Source organism: Egretta garzetta, unplaced genomic scaffold (assembly GCF_000687185.1).
Source record: "Egretta garzetta isolate BGI_Z169 unplaced genomic scaffold, ASM68718v1 scaffold187, whole genome shotgun sequence".
In the NCBI taxonomy this organism is placed as follows: Eukaryota; Metazoa; Chordata; class Aves; order Pelecaniformes; family Ardeidae; genus Egretta; species Egretta garzetta.
Window position 1 is genome coordinate 1,254,801 of NW_009260342.1, and position 13,533 is coordinate 1,268,333.

General features: G+C 46.6%; 1 long non-coding RNA gene across 1 annotated transcript in view; it reads right to left on the reverse strand.

The window, feature by feature from the left end:
• The window catches only part of LOC118452689, a 21,739-nt gene extending 10,186 nt beyond the window's left edge, over positions 1-11,553 (reverse strand). The window contains exons 1-6 of the long non-coding RNA XR_004842491.1: positions 11,407-11,553; positions 10,325-10,529; positions 8,132-8,288; positions 7,948-8,060; positions 5,250-5,301; positions 2,147-2,286 (exon numbers count right to left, since the gene is read on the reverse strand). This is a non-coding gene — a long non-coding RNA (uncharacterized LOC118452689). The remainder of the gene's footprint in view (positions 1-2,146; positions 2,287-5,249; positions 5,302-7,947; positions 8,061-8,131; positions 8,289-10,324; positions 10,530-11,406) is intronic.
• Positions 11,554-13,533: the final 1,980 nt, after the last annotated feature.

Below are 13,533 nucleotides of genomic sequence, written 5' to 3' on the forward strand. Positions count from 1 at the left end.
CTACAGTAACTTTGTCCTGAACCGGTTGGAGGAAAATTCCTGCTCACTTGCCTTCTGGAGAACAGCCTGGGTAATTTTCCCTTGTCACATAACAGCCCGCCTGGGCTCCTCGGGAATGACAGACACACTGTGTACTTTGTTGAGGGCAATAAACTTCCCAAGGCTTGGGGAAGAGGATTTACATATCCCTGAATACACTGTCTGTTTTTTGTTCAGTTTGGGTCTTGGCTTGTGCTGGTCCAGCACGTGGAAGTTTCTTCCTCCTGTTCAGCATGGAAGGAAACTACTGAGCCTGCACCAAGGAAATTTATTGCTTCCAGGCAAAGCGGCAACCTCCCCAAGTCTGGGCAGATTTGGGCTGGGCCATCTGAGTCTCATCTTCCCCTGGAATCATTAAAAATGCCTGTGAAACAGGTCCTAAAAGAGATAATGGTGCTAGAATACACATGGAGGAAGTTTCAGAGAGGTGGGGAGCAGGAAGAGAGGACACCTTGTCCTCTGTACCAGCCCTGTGCTCTGCAACGCCCAGTTCTGCCCAACTCTGCCAGTGTGGACATCGCCCAACAGGCAGTGCCTGTATTTGTGCTGTCTTGTGTCCTGCACACCTTTATTCACAGCAGGGAGCAGAGGTGAGGATGATGCAATGCCTGAACTTTCTCTCTCCTGTCCACTCTCCCTCTTCTCATCTCCAGCTCCTTCCAGCCACCATCCTGGCTTCCTGAAGGAGACATCCAGGCTAGGTTCTGCAGGAGAGAAAAAAATTGTGCTTCCTTTCGCTTACCAGATGCTGTGAGCTGTGGTCCCTCTCCTTTCTCCAGCTCACAGAAAGGTGTGATGGCTCAGGTCATGGGAAGGAAGAGAAACACTCAGGACTGTTCTAGCACCTTTCTCTCCCTGTCAGAAAAACAGGGCAACAGCTCTTTCCACCAAAGAGATGCAAGGGCTCATTTCAGGCATGTTTCCAAAGTTTCCCATCTCTGACGGTGTTAAAAAGGAATATGGTTACACCAAGGGAAGCTATTTGATGCATCACATGATGCCTATACTTTAAAAGTACAGATGTTCCCTTCATGCTCCAAGGGCCGATTTGGAAGACAGAGGGCTCAAAAAATCCCACTATATCGAACCACAAGCACCTGGGCTGCTGTAGAGAGAGTGTTGCCATGGAAAGATGAGGGAGGCAGCAGTGAGATTGCTGGAGTATTCCTACCAATTAACATGAAGAATTTTGACTGCTCTGCTGTGTTTTCTGCAAGAGCCTAGCAACCACCTCAAAAGTGTTACTCACACATCTGAGAAGTGGTTAGCAAGGTCACATGCCTAGTAGGCTCTGAAAGCAGAGAGGGATAGCTCTCCAGACAAGGCCCCTTGAGCATGGGCACACTGCGTGCATGCAGCATGGACACCTCAACTCCTCCTCCAGGAGGCTCATGCAGTAGGTGCAGTCATCGAATCACACAGGACACCAGAGCGAGACTGCAGGGCAAGGAAGAGGGTGACACGCAGGAGACAGAGCCACAGCTGCAGGGAGGAGACCACCTGAAGAAGTAACTAGATGCCCTACCTTCATGGGGCAAAACAGGGCAGCTTGTCATTGCTCAATTCAGAGACCCTGGCTGAAGAATCCCCATCACTGGCAATCCTTTCTACATACAAGCAGACTTGCAGCCTGCTGCATGGGTTCACTTCAAATGTACTGTCTCCACAAAGACTCCTGCTGCTCTGCCCTAAGAAAACAGAAGACAAAATACTTTGCAGCATCTCTACTAGGCACTGAAGAGTGAGTGACTTGGAGTCAGAGGCCACAACATCCTGCCTTCTTCCACCCTGCTGAAGTAAAGAAAAGGCAGATACTCCACATGTGCCAGTCTAGCCTCTTCCACAAAAGGGGCACTACAAACTGACAAAGAACAGCTTCTGCCCATTCATTAAGTTCTTGGCATTAATTGATTTCTCTCCAACCAAGCCATAAAACCCAAAGCTGCATGCAAGCAGCATCCTAAAATATCCTTGTAAATCTCAGCCACCACATTCATTAATTACAACCCAGTGATAGTTCAGGCCATTAGTTCTGGATGGTAACTTCATTTATTCCCACGTTAATGCTCGATGTCAGTGGTTATCTCATTACCACTCTATTACTTACCTACTTAATCCATCATTGCAACCCAGGCCAGAAGGGAGGAGCAGTGTTTGCCCTGCGTCTGTAGGAAGACAATGCATCAAGTGTAGAGCATCTAGGAATCACAAACAAAACACTTCTCTAATCTGCAGCTGAGGTTATACCTATTAAGAGGAGGAAATGACACAGATGAGTGTTGTTAAGAACACAAACACATTCCAACACTGAAAAATTGTGGATATTGAAGATTAAGCTTCCTATTAAATCAGAACCAAAAGCTTTGGCAAGAATGGAAATGCATATTAGTAGTCATATAAAAAAAATGGCCTTAAGTCTGTCCTTCTCCTTCTTGGACTCTCCTTCTTCCAAACCCCAGGTTAGATTCAAATAGTTTCTGCCTTTTGCGTGCTAAACACTTTGAATAGGCAGGTCAAATATGGGCACTGGGAACTGCTACCTGCTGAATGCTCCAGAAAACATGCAGGCAGCACTGCAGATACCACTAGTCCCGACTGCTAGTGAAAATACACCTAAAGCCATGTAAAGATACAACAGTCATTGACATTTCAACGTGCACCCAGCTGGAGTTCCTCTTGTTTGGTGAGCAGTCGCTTCTGAAAATGTGCTTTATTGCACCTGCCACACTCCTGCCTGTCCCAGGACTTACTCCACCGCTGATCCAGCCCCACGGGTCTGATCAGGGTGTTTCAGCACAGCAAAACTAGCAGCTTTCCCTGTCTCGTTCCCTCCTTCTTCCTCCAGATAGTCTTGTTGGAGGCAGCATTTCAACCCTCCCCTGCCTGACTAAGAAAAAGAGAAGCCCTTTTTATGTGGGCAGGCTGTGAAACCAAGATGTGAGTAGGGGAAAGGGTTCAGACATCTCCCTTGCAGGAAGGCAGGTTCTCTTAAGAGCAAAGTAACTCTGCCCTGCCCACACAACAGGGCAGGTGACTGTGGTTTTTACTGCTTCTAAGCGACATAGTATGCAAGGACTGAAATCCTCTAGTGTGGAAGAAGCCGATGCCACAAAAGCAGGGTAGAGAGAGAAGTCACAGCCCCAAGATGATGTCAGGAGTGAAATATCAATGTTTTCCTCTGAGACCAGTAAACCTCCAGCTAACATGCTGGTGCTGGCAAAAGCAGGCTCTGAATGGTGCTGTGCCAGAACAACTGACAGGGCAAGCCTGCAAGATGCCACAATCAGATGTAATTAAAATACCTTTGCTGCCCCACTCTCCATCCCCTTGGCAATGAAATCCATTACAGGGTGTGGAAAGAAAATTGTTTAAAATGTCCCTGAAGCTGGGTTGTTGACACCAGCATAGACAGATGATTTTGATACACTGTTGATTAAATGGCTTTCTGCAGAAGGCAAAGAGGGCAGGAAAGGAGCTGGGTAATGAGCCAGAGGACCATCCTAGAAACAGTGGCTATTGCCCAGGGTAAGCAAGTACTGCCGCAGGGGAAAGCTGCCCCATCAACCAGCCAGAGGCTAAAACAGCCTCATCCCCCCTGGAAGAAGGATGCAATCCTCTGCTCCAGTTCCAGGCTCCTGTCCCTGAGCTCTCTGCTCTAACTCAGGCCAGCAACACCACACACATCACTGCTTCCAGCCTCTGAAGAAAGGCTGTGGTGAAAGCAAACAAAGAAAGCCTCATACAGTGCTCATCCAGTAGCAGAGCCAGCAATACTTCCATTTTCCATGTTACACATCGCAGAGGGATTCTCCAGGATGGAGTAGGATGCAGTTTTCCCCATAGGCATTCACAACATCTCTCTTTTCCTCGTTCTCTCACACACAGATGCTCTTGGACTGATAAGGATTGAACTCCATTGGCAGAGAGGGGCAAAGATAAAGTCTTCTCCCTAACCATCTATTTATATCAAGCTGGTAGGAACTCATCTTTAAGATCTCTGGCACGCACAGCTGCAATCAGCCATCAGGCTGGAAAGTTATTAGGGGTGGGCAAAAAGGAGCTAAACACACATTAACCCTGTTTTCTCAGGGAAGAGAACGCAAGGCAAGAAGGAAGGGTATTACAACTGGGTGTGGGCAACTGACCTGTCCAACTCTCAGAGACCTCAGAAAGAGGGTCCTACTGCTGCAGTCATTGTTACCTGGTAGAGAAGGCTCACAGGCATGTCCTACAAGAAAAGGGGCTTTCCCACCAAATATTCCTCAGGCTTTACATACAAAGACAGTTGAGAGAAGACTCCAGACCAGGAAGGAATTATAAATCAGAAAGTATAAGATACGCAGCATCACCAGCTCCTGCAGTAGTAAAGCCCCTGTTTTTGCACAACATTGATCTCTCATTCCTGATCTACTTCAGATGGTTCAAACAGAGGCTTGAAATTTTTAATTCCCTCTGCTCCCTCCCATGGCCTGAAAGAAACTGAGGCAAGCAGCAAGAATCCCTTACCTAGCATCCCCCTTATTATTTTTCTGGGACTTGCCTGCAAGTGAGTGCCCTGTGCAAACCTGGCACTTGGGAACCCTCAGCTGCTTGCTTTTATATGCACTTTGAGACTGAGGTGGCTTTTGGTCCCAGCTCCGCTCAGTGCAATACTCAGAGTTCTGGTTCATAACCACAATACCACTGATCTTCAGATCTGCAAATAGCTGAGGGGCAGCCGAGCTCCCTTCTGAGTCATCAGAAAACCAACCCCGTGCTAACAAATGAATGGCCCAGCCAGCCGCAGAGAGCACCACATCTCTACCTTCCCTGCAGCAGTTTAGTCTGTGTAAGTATAATCATGTCTCCAACAAGATAGCAGGTGTTTTAAAAATGTGTTCACCAATGCATTTCAATTAACAATGTTTTTTAACACTGTTTCACAAACAGCCCATATGAAAATACAGTTGCATCTCAGACAGATTACCCTTCCACAGGGTATCACAGCCACTTGTAGCCCCCATTTTTGCACCTGGGAAAGGACTGGCAGGGGAAAGCACCTTATCCTAAGGTTGCCTTAAGCAAAGTCTCATATCTTTTAAAATAGGACAAGAAGGTCACATTTACCGCTTAGCAACTTTTCTCTTTCAAAAAGTCATCGCCCAAAACTTACCGTGGCTATGTGTTTGTAGGCACCTGCTCACAAAGACAAAGGAGCAGCTGGTCCTTACCTTGGTCTCTGATAGTCCATTCAGAAGCTGACATTTGAGCATTTTATTCCCCCTGCAAACAAAACAGATCAGTTGAGCACTCCCAGGGAAGTAGCAGGACCAGAGCAAACTCCCAGAAACAGCCTTGGCAGCATTCCCTCTGCTCTGTGGCTCTGAATGAGATGGCGTAACAGGGCACGACACATGGAGCAACAGAAGCTGAACGACGCACGTGTTACTGCAAGGAAAATTAACAATATTAGGGGAGAGGAGGAAGGGAAAGCACTTGCTAACAAATACTTATTAAAACACAATCTTATCCTCATCTGACCCTAATTCCAATTAAAGAAAACTGGACAGACTGGCATCGCTGCTGGGGCATTCAGGCGATACTGCTGACCATCCATGTATATAATTGCCCAGGAGGTCCCACAACCCCCTTGCCTTTCCTCCAGCAATCTTAGATGCATCAGTTTAAGTCACCAGTATTTCTAAGGCCACTCAGTCCCACTCTCCATGCTCCCAGAGCCCTCTGAGATAGTCAAAGCATCTTCCAGTCGCCCCAGACAGCCTCTTAGGCCAGCTAGCTCACTGTGCATCTTGTTCACTATTGCCTGTCTTGGATACAAAAGGACACTCTAATCACAAGTCCCGCAAGCCCCGTAGAAGATCTCCTTCCACACACCCTTAACAAAGATCACCAAGGGATGTTCTTCCCATTCAAGCAAGCCCATTGAGTTGGCGTGCTCCATTAAGAGGAGAGATAAATCTGCTGCCCCAAATAGGGGCAAATAGGGTTTGGGTTTTTTTCCTGGAGGTACTTAAAGAACAGGTATTTAAAAGAAGGGTAGATGAGGTGCTTAGGGACATGGTTTAGTGGTGGGATGGCAGTGCTACGTTAACCGTTGGATTGATGATCTTAAAGGTCTTTTCCAACCTAGACGATTCTATGATTTTATGAAAAGCCATCTAGCTTAGGACCCGAGTATGCCTGCCCTACCAGTAGCTACACCACTACTTCACAAGAGCACAGGGAAGACTAGATTTTATTGAGCTTAGGGACCACACGCATAGGAAATCTTGGGAAAGCTAGGCACGTGCTGAGTGGCTTGACGCATGAAAAAGGCCATCGTTGCTGACCGCCCAGCAAGCAAAGAGCTTGGTACAATGTCCCTATCAGTCACTGTCCATCAAGCCTAATCACACAGCATAGTAATATTCCTTAAATACGTTTTACATTTAAAAAAGAAAGACCAGGCAAAAAAAATGCTGCGATGGAAGGGGAGAGTTGAAGTTCAACCACTGTAAGAAACCCTAAAGACAAACACAGATTTCACATTTTGAAATCTGTGGGAGAGTTGATTTTCTGTTCCTCAGCTTCAATCACTTCTTTGCCAGTGAGATTTGGCACTAGCCCAGGTCTCCTGAGGAAGCAAAGGCAAGGATTTTCCACAGGATTTGTCACCCACATCTCCTCCCGCAACCCTCCCTTGGGGATTTTTTAATGAGCAAGGTTCTCCTTTGAAAAAAAATCTGCCTTTAAAAGGCTGGGCCATGGCCATGAGAAACCTAAGAGCAATATTTCTACCTCAGACCTAGCTCCAAGCCCAGTGTTCACCTGCAAGCCCTGCTGCCCTCCACCTGTTGAAGGAGGATGCTTTCATTATTGTTCAATTTGCAATGAGTTTAGCTTCACGTCCTTCATTGGATTATTTTTATATTTAATGTCCTCTCCTCTCCTACTCTTCTTTTTATAGACTGGTAATCCAAGTCCCTTGGTAAGGCTGAGTAATCTTGATCAGATTTTAATCAAAGTAAGCCAGATCCTCAGCTGCCAGTATTGATGCATCTGCCTTTAAATATTTGAACCATGCCGATTTACCCCAGCGAGGCGCTGGCCCTATCTGTTCAGAAAATTTAAATTCCTTCCTATGCATCAAGCTAAAACAACAAGGCAGAACAAGCAACCTGCTGTGAAGGGGTTTTAGTTTATAAAACCAATACCCAGGATTTCAGAACTAAATGAAAATCTGAGATAATCCTTCCCCAAATCCAGCCTGGGAAAAGCACTCCGGACAGATCAGTGTCAAGTAACTTCTTAAAACACACTTTTTCCTCTTGTGAAATCTACCATCAAGTCAGAGTCAAAGGGAAATTACCCACAATGCCTCACTCCTTGACATGACCCAGAGAATTCACATCTAGAAAATGCACATTTTATCTGCGCAGGCTTCTCCAGGATGAACCTGCTTCTGCTTTGTTCAGCAATGACCCTTGTGTCACTGCCAAACTCCAGCACCCCAAATCAGCATATTAGTTGGAAAATAATGAGATTTCTGGAATACAAAATGTTGGCTCCATTTGCCTTACCTTTAAAGATGGTATCTGTCAGCTTCCCTCCACAGATCAGAAAGATAAAAAAGCACTTAGATGAAAGAGAGTCTCATCTAATCACCTGACTCCAGGAGACAAGTTTGAGGTGGAGGTGGGGGCTGTCCCACAGAACTTGTCAGTATTTGGACTGCAAACAGTGTCCAAGTGAAGCCAGAAATAGATAATTGCCTACAAGACTCCAGTAAAGACAAGACAAGCCAGTTACACTGACTTACTACCACGTTTGGGGGTAAACTCCTGAGAAACACCAGGGATTTTGCAGGTTCTCTTTGGTCATTTCCACTGAGACAGAGGTTAAATCAAAGGCAGCACATCTTGTACTTACACAAGCATCACCTGAGGAGCTGCACCAGCACATTGCAGTAAATCTGCATTTCCATCCTTAATGCTAGGAGGTCATAAGGTTTGTCAGAACCATGCTCTAGTTGAGGCCCAATCCTGAAAAGCAGGAGAACAACCTGAGGACCTCAGTCCCTCCTTCCCGCAGGAAGCTGAGGTTTCCTACTCACCTTTTCCAGCTGTTGGCTGGACCCGCCCTCTCTTCTACCTCCAGCTGAGTTAGCTAACGAGCCAATGAGCAGGCAGGCTGGAATCAAGTCCTCTCCTTCTCATGACTGTTCTTGCCACCCTGCTCCACAGCTAGGTGTCTTGATATTGCTCTTCACACTGCAAAGTCAAGATGGAGGAAATAAAACCACCCTCTTGCAAGAGCCCAAGACATAGCCTAGCCCCTGAACTGCACTTGGATCTGTATAATGTCCTTCACACAAGTCCAGTGAAACCAGTGACCCATTCAACTGAGCAAATACTACAGGATTAGGTGCTGCCCTGCCAGGGACAAAGCCCCGGGAGTGTCATTAAGATGTTATTAAGGGGACCAAAGCATGGCTGGGCACAAAAAACCCCATGAGTCAGCTGATGGTTGTAAGGAGAAATTACAAAAATGCAAAGAGCTAGGGATGAGGAAAGAGCAAGGACTCAGGTCTTTCCCCATGGCTCCTCCACAGCCCTGTGAGTAGAATAGTGCTCCAGTGGACACAACCCTTCCAATTTTTTCCTATGGAAGGAACATTAAACAGGCAGCAAAGCCCTGGTGTCACACCCAGGGACTGATCCCAAACGCCGCAGGTCTGAGGGGTTGTCCAGGCAGATCTTGTTAATGGCTCTTACTGCTCACCACCACCCCAGAACTCATTTTTGGGAAAGCACAGATATGCAGTTAGCCTCTGTTTCTTGGGAGGAGTCAAAGGCTATCAGTAAGGATAGAGTTGACAGCATGGAGCTTGGAGGAGTGAATAAAGCAGAAGGGAAGCAAGGATAAAGGACCACTTGCTGATTTTCTCAGTTCTAGCAATAGGGAGGTGAGAGACACCAATGTGTTCAGCAACAAGGGTTAAATCCAAGTCACTGGTGGCTCTTCCAGGCTCTAAACTTGCCAGACAAGCAACCCACATGGCATTGATCCGGCTGCAGGCAGACACTTTGGAAGGCTACAGCAAATCAGCTAAGGTGTGACTCAACACAGGTTGCATATTAATAGTCATCACGCACATATTAAACCACCCTGTAAACAGTCTCATGAAGGAGCCTATATGGAGAGCATCTGCAGGGTGGTTAACAAGCTTCAGTTCCTGCAAGCAGACTGCATCTTTTGTCCTTTCATATTAGCTCACCCGAGCATCCCTGATTTGAGACACAGGTTCCTGCAACAGATGGTCTGATTAGTGTCTGAGTGTAGTGACAAGGAGACAACAACAGGTGGCCTAGGCAGTAACTGAAACATTTCACCCCACTTGCCCCAAAACAGGTTCAAGATCATGCCAAGGGCAACCAGGATCAAAGCACAAAAAAGACGTAAGTGGTCCAAATTATCCTCACATGCCTTCTGCAGTGTTAAGATCTCAGCTGGAACATGTTGTCCAGTTTGGGATGCTGATCTCCAAGACAGTATGAAAAATTGGAGACAGTCCAAAAGAGACAGACAACAGTGACTGGAAATCTATAGGAGATGGTTGGCAAGAAGATATGGAAAGCATTTGTGATGCTCAGTCTACAGAGGATGGAGACATAGTTACAGTCTTCAGACAAGCAAAATGGAAAGGGAAAAGAAAAACAATTGTTCCCAGCTCTGTTGTAGAAAGGACAAGAAATCCTAGGCTTAATTTAAAACAAGGGAGCTTTCAGTCAAACATTAGGAAAAACTTTCCAAGTGTATGGACAGCAAAAGCATGACAGTTCTCCACTGCTTTCTTCAAAACACCCACAGTTAAATAAAACCCTGTAGGCTATGCTACAGAAGAACCCCTTAACTCAGCCATGAGGCAGTCAAGAGAGTTACGAGCTCATTCTGCACTGTGACGTGGGGAAAGGGTAGTCCAATGACAGCGAGAAAGAAATTAATTTCCAAATCATCATAAAAAAAACACCAAAAAGCCACATAGCAGCTGCCACTTAGAGGGACCTTTAAAAACCCTTCCAGTGTGAAAAGGCCAGCAGGGGAGGGAGCGGGTGTGCACTTTGAGGGCTGGCAGTAGCAGGGGGAATGGAGAGGGAAAAGCCACAGCAAAGCTGGGTCTGCTACGGTTGTGGCAAATGGATCAAGAAGTGCAGAGCAGCAATACCCACCTGTAAAAGCAAAGCCCTGCTGAAGTCAAGAGGATGCTCCAAGGGTGTTCAAAGCTGTACTCTATTAAGTGACTCACCCACCACAGTTGTGCCATTGGCAAGAGGGAACTTGTGGCCTTGCAAGACCTCCCATGGAGTCTCAGGTGCTCTCTCCTCCAGCATGTGCAAGCCTTGCTTTTAGCTGGTGGTTCCATCATTCACCAGTACCAAGACAGTCCTGTCTCCAGGTCAGGCCATTTCCACGGTGTAACTCAGGACCAAGCTCCCAAGATGACTCAAGCACTTCATGGGTACCAACACAAGGCAAGAGCAGGCAGTTAGGTATTCTCAGCAGCCAGAGAAGAAAGAGTTTTGAGATGTCCACGTTTTTTATTTATGTATTTATCTCTCTCTTCCCCCCCCCCCCCAAATAAGACTCTATATATCTCCAACCAAATTAAACAATATATATATTTTTTTATACCCAACCAAATTAAAAAGAAAAAAACCCTATATATATATAGACAAATAAATCACAAGTACAGAAGCTCTTCAAGCCTGAGGCCAATCTGGGTGCCTACACACTCTCCTGAACTTTGGATTCTTTGGAACATTGGCAGGAGCCCAGGATGTTCACCATCCCCCTTGTATTTTTGTTCTAGCTGCTTGCTGACCTCTTGTGTGAGTAAAAAATAGAGCCATTTTGTTGGCTGCTTCATCATGGGCCTGTTCTATTCCAGATACATTTGCTGGAGCCAATTCCTGCATCATACCTTCAAATTTGTCCAAACCAAAACAACTTCTTGTGCTCCATGGCCCAAACCTCCCTGGATTTGAGCTCTTCATATATTTTTGGCTGGATCCATAGTTCAGGGAGCTGAAAGATGCTTGGAGAAACCAAACTGCCTATTTGCCTCAGTACTCATCTGAAAACACAGCTTTACACAGATCCATGATAAAGCCTAACCATCCAATGGAGAGTCCTCAAGAGACGTAGATAAGGCTTGCACCAGGTTTTGCTCCAGACCTAGCCATTCCTGCAGACCAGACCTAAATTTTAAGCCCAGAAATACTCCTCCTGAGTTTTTCCTCCCCCATTGACTTATGTTTGTACGAGGCTTGCCTCAGACCATCACAGTCACTGTATTTGCAAGACTAAGTGCAGTCAAAGTCAGCTCACCTGAGAAGAAACTTGTTGACTTCTTCCACCACTCCTCTCCCCGCGTGCATCATGGACAGACTGCGAGACACGTCTGCAGTGAACTATTATCCTCTGCGCTCTGCCTCCCGCTTTGTTTATAGAGAGTTTGGGGAGATTTGTGGGCCTGGTGATGAATTATAGGGAGGAAGACAAACATATTTTACTGTTCTGGGCAAGGAGTGCTGGAATCCCATGGACATCTGGAGGAATTATTTGCAGAAAATTAACATTGTTTGTCATTTGCATGATGAACTTCTGGATCTCAAATGAATGATTGGAAGAAACTGGTGGGAGATGTTCATTATCCCTGATGGAGTGAAGCCCCTTGACATGATGCTAAGGTCACCATGATCTATGGACCTGCTGACTGACAACTCCGAGTGCTCTGGAATTGAACACACAATATAACTGGGGGTGTAAGCGATCTGCCACATTAAATGCCGAGGCGTTAATAATTGTTGCTTGCCTCTGATTACCAGAGTTTTGGATGCACTTGTTCTGGCTGTCTCACAGGGCACACACATTAACTCCTTCCTGACTAATTTCAGAGGACACAAAATTCAGTCAGAAGCACCTGCAGGTATCCAGGCAGCCTCATACTTTAAAACTTTCAGGCTTTCTTGTTTATCTCTTGATGTGTCTTTTGGGAACGTGCACTCAACAGCTCCCTGACACAGATTCCCCACCTCTGCCTCAGCAGCAGTTACAAATCCCAGGCAGTGGCAGATGACGTGCCTTCACCAGCCCTGCAAGGGAGACACTCAAATTCACAGCATGGCAGAGAACCCCTCGAAGTTTTTCTGGTACCACAGTGCAGCACAACTTGTTCCTCTGTATATTAATGTTTGCCACTTGGGAGCTAACTTCAGGTTTTTTCCTTGAGGCTCTAACCTGCGCCGATGCCAGGGAGCAGCTCTTCTGGAGATCTGGGAGCACCACTAGCTGTGAGGCAGGGTGGCAGGCACCTGCAATAATTGTGTCTGAGAAACGTTGACTCACTTAGGACAAGGCTCTCAGTCTCTCAGCATCTCAGTTTCTTCCTCTGAAAAGCTGAAATATTCTTTGTTCTGTTTCTGAATTTTTGACAGTTGGGATGCGGAAGGGATGTGAGGTCTCTCTAGAGGAGCGGTGTGGGTGCATCAGCCGTGACAGCCTTATTAGAGAGGGAAACAAGAAAAACGGAGGGCACTGAGGCCCGGATCAAATTCACTCGCAGAAGCACTGCCTCAAGTGCTTTTGTAAGCTCCTCTAAATTCATTTCCCAGTGCTTTCACCCCCCTACCTCTAAGTAGAGACAGCAGCGCTCCCCTTCCTCACAGGGCTGCTAGGAAGACAAATTCACAAACATTTCTGAGCCAAGAAAGAAGGAGAATATATACTTGCTGAAAGATGTAATGAAAAACCCAAATATTTTGGGCACCAGGACCACCCCAGCATCACCACATGATGAGGAAAGCAAGGGAAGTACTCTGCTGTGGACCGCAGCCTCCCCAGGAGCCCGAGGGGGTAGGGCTCTGAGAAGAGATAATTACACAGACAATATTCTCTGTGCAAAGGTACTGCAAAAACATGCTGACACCTTTTCTTATATCAAACAAAGCGCCGCACTGATTAACACAGGCAGAAAAATTCAGCCCCTGCCTTCCTGAACCATCTTGAGGCCATGATGCAATGAACAAGTGGATGGGACGATGCAGTTTGATTTTGCCTGGGAGATGGGGGACAAGAGCACCCTATAGATTTGGGGCAGGCATGGGAGAGCCAGCACTGTACCCATCAGTGCTCTGTGAACAAACACAGACCAGGGGATGGCTCCCCTCAAAGCCCTGTCCCCCCTTACTGGGACCAAAGCTGAGACAGGGAAGAAAAATGAGCATCTGGAAGTCCATATGAATAAGCTAATGCCGCAGGGCTGTCAGTCATGTGCTAATACCCTTAGCTAAAGAAACATATTGATCCTGATTGCCTGGAATTGCACTTGAAAAGGGCTGGGTGACATTTCCAAGGAGACACGAGCTACTTTCAAGTCAATTAGCAGCATCGGAGGATTCATGCCGAGGGGACGCACTCACCTCTGAGGAATGCCAGGAGAGAATGAGAATTGAA